Below are 6,204 nucleotides of genomic sequence, written 5' to 3'. Positions count from 1 at the left end.
CCTAAGATCAGGAACAAGACAAGGGTGTCCACTTTCACCACTATTATTCAACATAGTTTTGGAAGTCCTAGCTACAGCAATCAGAGAAGGAAAAAAAATGAGAGGAATCCAGATAGGAAAAGAAAAAGTAAAGCTCTCACTGTCTGCAGATGACATAATAGACTGCAGCCTACCAGGCTCCTCAGGCCATGGGATTTTCCAGGCAAGAATACTGGAGTGCATTGCCATTTCCTTCTCCAGGGGATTTTTCCTACCCAGGGATCGAACCTGGATCTCCCGCATTGTAGGCAGATGCTTTACCATCTGAGCTACCAGGAAAGCCCTAATACTGTACATAGAAAACCCTATAGATAGTATCAGAAAATTATTACAGCTAATCAGTGAATTTAGCAAAGTTGCAGGATACAAAATCAATACACAGAAATCACTTGCATTTTTATATATTAGCAATAAAAAATCAGAAAGAGAAATTAAGGGATCAATCCCATTCACCACTGCAACAAAAAGAATTAAGTATCTGGGAATAAACTTACCTAAGGAGACAAAAAACTCTATCAAAAATTACAAGACAATGATGAAAGAAATCAAACATGACATAAACAGATGGAGAGATATTCCATGTTCCTGGGGAGGAAGAATCAATATTGTGAAAATGACTGTACTACTAAATACAAACTGCACATTCACTGTGATCCCTACCAAATTACCAATGGCACTTTTTCACAGAACTAGAACAACAAATGTCACAATTCATATGGAAACACAAAAGACCCCGAGTTGCCAAAGCAGTCTTGAGAAAGAAGAATGGAGCTGGAGGAATCAACCTTCTTGACTTCAGCTTATACTACAAAGCCAGTCATCGAGACAGTATGGTACTGGCACAAAAATTGAAATACAGACCAATGGAACAAGATAGAAAGCACAGAAATAAACCCATGCACCTATGGGTACCTTATTTTTTGACAAAGTAGGCAAGAATATAGAATGGGGACAAAACAGCCTCTTCAATAAATGGTGCTGGGAAAACTGGACAGCTACATGTAAAGAATGAAATTAGCACACCTCCTAACACCATACATAAAGATAAACTCAGAATGGATTAAAGACCTAAATGTAAGACCAGAAACTATAAAACTCTTAGAGGAAAACATAGGCACAACACTGGATGACATAAATCAAAGCAAGATCCTCTATGACCCACCTCCTAGAGTAACAGAAATAAAAACAAAAGTAACCAAGTGGGACCTCATTAAACTTAAAACCTTTTGCACAGCAAAGGAAACTGTAAGCAAGGTGAAAAGACAACCCTCAGAATGGAAAGAAAATAACAGCAAATGAAACAACTGAAAAAGGATTAATTTCCAAAATATACAAGCAGCCCATACAACTCAATACCAGAAAAACAAACAACCCAATCAAAAAGTGAGAAAAAGAACTAAACAGACATTTCTCCAAAGAAGACATACAGATGGTTAACAAAACACATGAAAAGATGCTCCACATCGCTCACTGTTAGAGACATGCAAAGCAAAACTACACTGAGAAATCACCTCACGCCACTCAGAATGGCCATCATCAAAAAGTCTACAAACAATAAATGCTGGAGAGGGTGTGGAGGAAAGGGAACACTCTTGCACTGTTGGTGGCATTTAATTTGATACAGCCACTATGAAAGACAGTATGGAGATTCCTTAAAAAACTAGGAATGAAGCCACTATATGACCCAGCAATGCCACTCCTTCCTCAGGCGTAAACCCCGAGGAAACCAAAATTGAAACAGACACATGTATCCCATTGTTCACTGCAGCACTATTTACAATAGCTAGAACATGGAAGCAACCTAGATGGCCATCGACAGATGAATGGATAGAGAAGTTGTGGTAAATATACACAATGGAATATTATCCAGCCATTAAAAGAACACATTTGAGTCAGTTCTGATGAGGTGGATGAACTTAGAATCTATTACACAGATTGAAGTGAGTCAGAAAGAGAAAGATAAGGATCATATCCTAACACATATACACGGAATCTAGAAAAATGGTACTGAAGAACTTTTTACAGGGCAGCAACGGAGAAACAGACACAGAGAATAGACTTATGGACATTGGGAGAGAAGAGGGTGAGATGTATGGAAAGAGTAACATGGAAACTTACATTACCATATGTAAAATCGACAGCCAACGGGAATTTGCTCTATGGCTCGGGAAACTCAAACAGGGGCTCTGTATCAACCTAGAGGGGTGGGATGGGGAGGGAGATGGGAGGGAGTTTCAAAAGGGAAGGGATATATGTAAACCAACGGCTGATTCATGTTGAGGTTTGACAGAAAACAGCAAAATTCTGTAAAGCTATTATCCTTTAATTAAAAAAAAAAGCTAAAAAAAAAAAAAGACAATGACACACCAGGGCTTTCCTGGTGGCTTACGGAATAAACGATCCACCTGCCTATGCAGGAGACACCAGTTCAATCCCAGGTCCAGGAAGATCCCACATGCCGCAGAACAGCTAAGCCTGTGTGTGCCACAGTTACTGAGCCTGTGATCCAGCGACCAGGAGCAGCAACTACCGAACTCCTCCAGACCAAGGGCCCAAGCTCTATAAGAACAGATGCCAGTGTAATGAGAAGCCCACGTACCACGACTAGAGAGTAGTCTCCCTTGATGCAACTAGAGAAACGTCTGCACAGGAACTAAGACTCCATACAGTCAAAAAAATAATAATAATATAACAATGAGAAAAATGAGAATGAACATCCTAGGAATAAACATATCTAAAGAGACAAAAGAGCTCTGCTTTGAAAACTGTAAGACCCTGATGGAAGAAATCAAAGATGACACAGAGGGAAAGATATGACCACGTTCTTGCTTTGGAGAAATCAATACTGTCAAATTGTCTCTCATACCCAGAACCATCTACATATTCAACACAATTCCTAGAAAATTACTAATGGTATTTCTCAGAGAACTAGAACAAAAAATATTTGAAATTTGCATGGAAATATAAAAGTTCTGGAACAGCCAAATTAATCTTCGGAAAGAATAGTGGAGCTGGAGGAATCACACTCCCAGACTTCCCACACTCCCAGACTGTAGCCATACTTCAAAGCTACAGTCCTTAGAAAGAGTAAGGTACTGGCAGAAAAAGAGAAATACAGATCAGTGGGAAAGGATACAAATCCCGAAATAAAGCCATGCACCTATGGTAAATTAATGTACAGCGAAAGAGGCAAGAATATAAAATGGAGAAAAGACAGTCTCTTGACTAAACGGTGCTGGGCAAACGGGACCATTACATGTAAAAGAATGGAGTTAGAACATTTCCTCATACCATATACGAACACAAATTCAAAATGTATTCATGACCTAAATTTAAGACCGGACATTATAAAACTTCCAGAAGAAAACACAGGAAGGACACTGTTGACATCAATCACAGCAATACCTTGTGGATCTGTCCACTGGAGTAATGGAAATAACAAAATTAAACAAACCAGGCCAAATTAAACTTAAAAGCTTTTGCGCGGCAACTGAAGCCATAAACAAAATGAAAAGGCAATCTAGAGAATGGGAGAAAACATTTGCAACTAATGAGACAGACAATGGGTGAATCTCCAAAATGTACAAACAGAATCAACATCACAATATAGGTATTAAAAAATGAAAAATGGCTTGAAGACCCACATAGGTATTTATCAAAAAATAATAAATAAAGGTGGCCAAAGACACGTGAAAGATGTTCAGTATCACTAATTATTAGAGAAATAGAAACCAAAACTCTAGTGAAGAAATATCACGTCACACTCGTCAGAAGGGCCATCATACAAAAATCTACAAATAATACATGCTGGGGAGGGTGTGGAGAAAATGGAAGCCTCCTACACTGTTGATGGGAATGTAAACTGGTGCAGCCACTCGGGAGAACAGAATGGAGGTGCCTTAAACAGTGAATATCACAGCTGCATATCATCCTGCGATCCCCCTGCTGGGCATAGATCTGGGAAAACCCGGAAGTCAAAGAGACACATGTACCCTGATGCTGCTGCTGCACTATTTACAATAGCTAAGACATGGAAGCAGCCTGAATGGCCACTGACAAAGGAAGAGGTGAAAAAGACGATGCAACATTACTCAGCCCTCAAAAGAGCTAAATAATGCCATCCTCAGCAGTAGAGATGGATGGAACTAGAGATGATCATGAGGCTTCCTCGGTGGCTCAGAGGACAAGAACCCACCTGCCAACGCAGGAGATGTGTGTTTGATTCCTGAGTCAGGACGATCCCCCGGAGAAGGAAATGACAACCCACTTCAGTATTCTTGCCTGGGAAATTCCATGAACAGAGGAGCCTGGTGGGCCACAGTCCACGGGACTGCAAAGAGTCGCACGTTCCAGAGCGACTGAGCACACACCCAGCTTGCTTACAGGCTTCTGGCAGTCTTCCCAGGTCACTAAGGAAGGTCACTTCCTGACAAGCACAGGAACCTCAGGATGGTCTGGGACCCTCGAGAAAGGACAAATTCACCCAAACCTTAGGTATTGCAGACAATGTCTGATGGCAAATATCTGAACTGGCTCCTCAGCCTCCAGCGAGCTTTAGAAGTCCAATCAGTCACTCCTCATGAAAAGTTCCATCAAACAGTATTTTAAATTTCACATGGTCAATCTCTATTCTTGTTGCACTCATTGGAATGATCAAGCCAAGTTGATTGCAACTAGACTGGCAAACGCAGTCTCACTACGGTTGTCTCCAATAGAAATGGGGGTAACCAAGGAGAGAAAAAATTATGTTTTGGTAATACTGCTGAATGAATATCAGGTTCTACTTCTGCTGTCTACCTTGTAGGTTATGTTTCTGGACTACGCAGTCTGAGTGAACTCCAGGAGTTGGTGATGGACAGGGAGGCCTGGCCTGCTGCGATTCATGGGGTCACAAAGAGTCAGACATGACTGAGCGACTGAACTGAACTGAACTGAAACCTTGAAATTTTTCTAGTCCTGTTCCCTCAAAATTTGGCTACATCCTTCCAAACTAAAATTTCCCGTTTTCCGCCCACCCTCTTGACTTACACTCATTAAGAACTAAAGCTGCCCTTTTTTGAAAGCCATGCAATACAGGTGGACAACTCTGTCTAAACGTTTCAGCAATTACCACAGCAGCTCATGTATAGACAGTCATGGTGCCTGTTGCCATGTGGGCCACTCAGGACCATCACTCAAGACCTTCAAACTGCAAACCGGGAAAATCTGTCAATTTGCCACCAACTGCACTCCAGGTAAACACTTCAAATCTGATATGAGAGCTCTGCTATACTGGCCACCCTCAACACTCAGAAACTGGTTTACCACTGGCTCCCTTCATTCACCATTAATTCCTTTTGTTTCCATGGCAACGCCTCATTAAATACCAAGCTTCTCCCACAGTCTAGGGCTAACTTAGAACATCAGCTACATCACTGCATCCTAGAATGAGACACAATTACTTACCTGACCTCTGTTCAAGACTAAGAGTGTAATTCAATGAAAAATGGGGAGACCTACCACCTGAGCTTTAACGTGTGAACATTCCAGGTTAAGGTGAAGAGGACACTAAGAGGGCTCAAGGCAGGCCTCGACAAAATACACCAACTCTGCACAGTGATTACTTTGGTTTAATATGACTTAAGAAACACCCAGTACAAGAGGACACGCTCTGACCCTACTTTGTTCCCCTGAAAGGAAGAGGCAAAACTCCCAGGGGAAGGTATTCCACCTATGTGAGGAGGATTGGACAGCATCCTTATGGTCGAAGACAGGGAGATACTGAGACTGAACGGGGGCATAAACAAACTTTGTTACTTCTTCATTAATGTGGTATCACAAGGAAAAACCCTCTTCCTTATAAATTCTTCTCAATTAATTAATTCTTTATCTAAAAGGTTACATAAACAGCTTCCTGTGATTGCTTCTTAGGTCCTATAGCTGTGGGGCCTCCATACATTCAAAATTAAATTGGTTTTCCTTCTGTTAATAGGGCTGACATCAACTTGATTAGACCAGGCAAAGGAACCTAGAAGGCATTACAACCTCCAGAACGAGAAAGAAATGAACATCCTGACAGAAACACAAAATATCTGAAAGTGAAAACTCACTGAATGGGACAAACAGATAAGCAGATGCGACAAAACAGAGCAACAGGAAATGTGAAGAAAGGTTTACCCAAAATAT

The 6,204-nt window shown here is 41.1% G+C and overlaps 1 non-coding gene across 1 annotated transcript; it reads right to left on the bottom strand.

The window, feature by feature from the left end:
• Positions 1–246: 246 nt before the first annotated feature.
• Positions 247–318, bottom strand: TRNAC-ACA (transfer RNA cysteine (anticodon ACA)). The gene has a single exon. It is a non-coding gene; the product is annotated as a tRNA-Cys (tRNA).
• Between the last annotated feature and the right edge of the window lie 5,886 nt (positions 319–6,204).

Source organism: Budorcas taxicolor, chromosome 14, assembly GCF_023091745.1.
Source record: "Budorcas taxicolor isolate Tak-1 chromosome 14, Takin1.1, whole genome shotgun sequence".
Taxonomy (NCBI): Eukaryota; Metazoa; Chordata; class Mammalia; order Artiodactyla; family Bovidae; genus Budorcas; species Budorcas taxicolor.
This window is presented reverse-complemented; position numbering and strand designations above follow the sequence as displayed.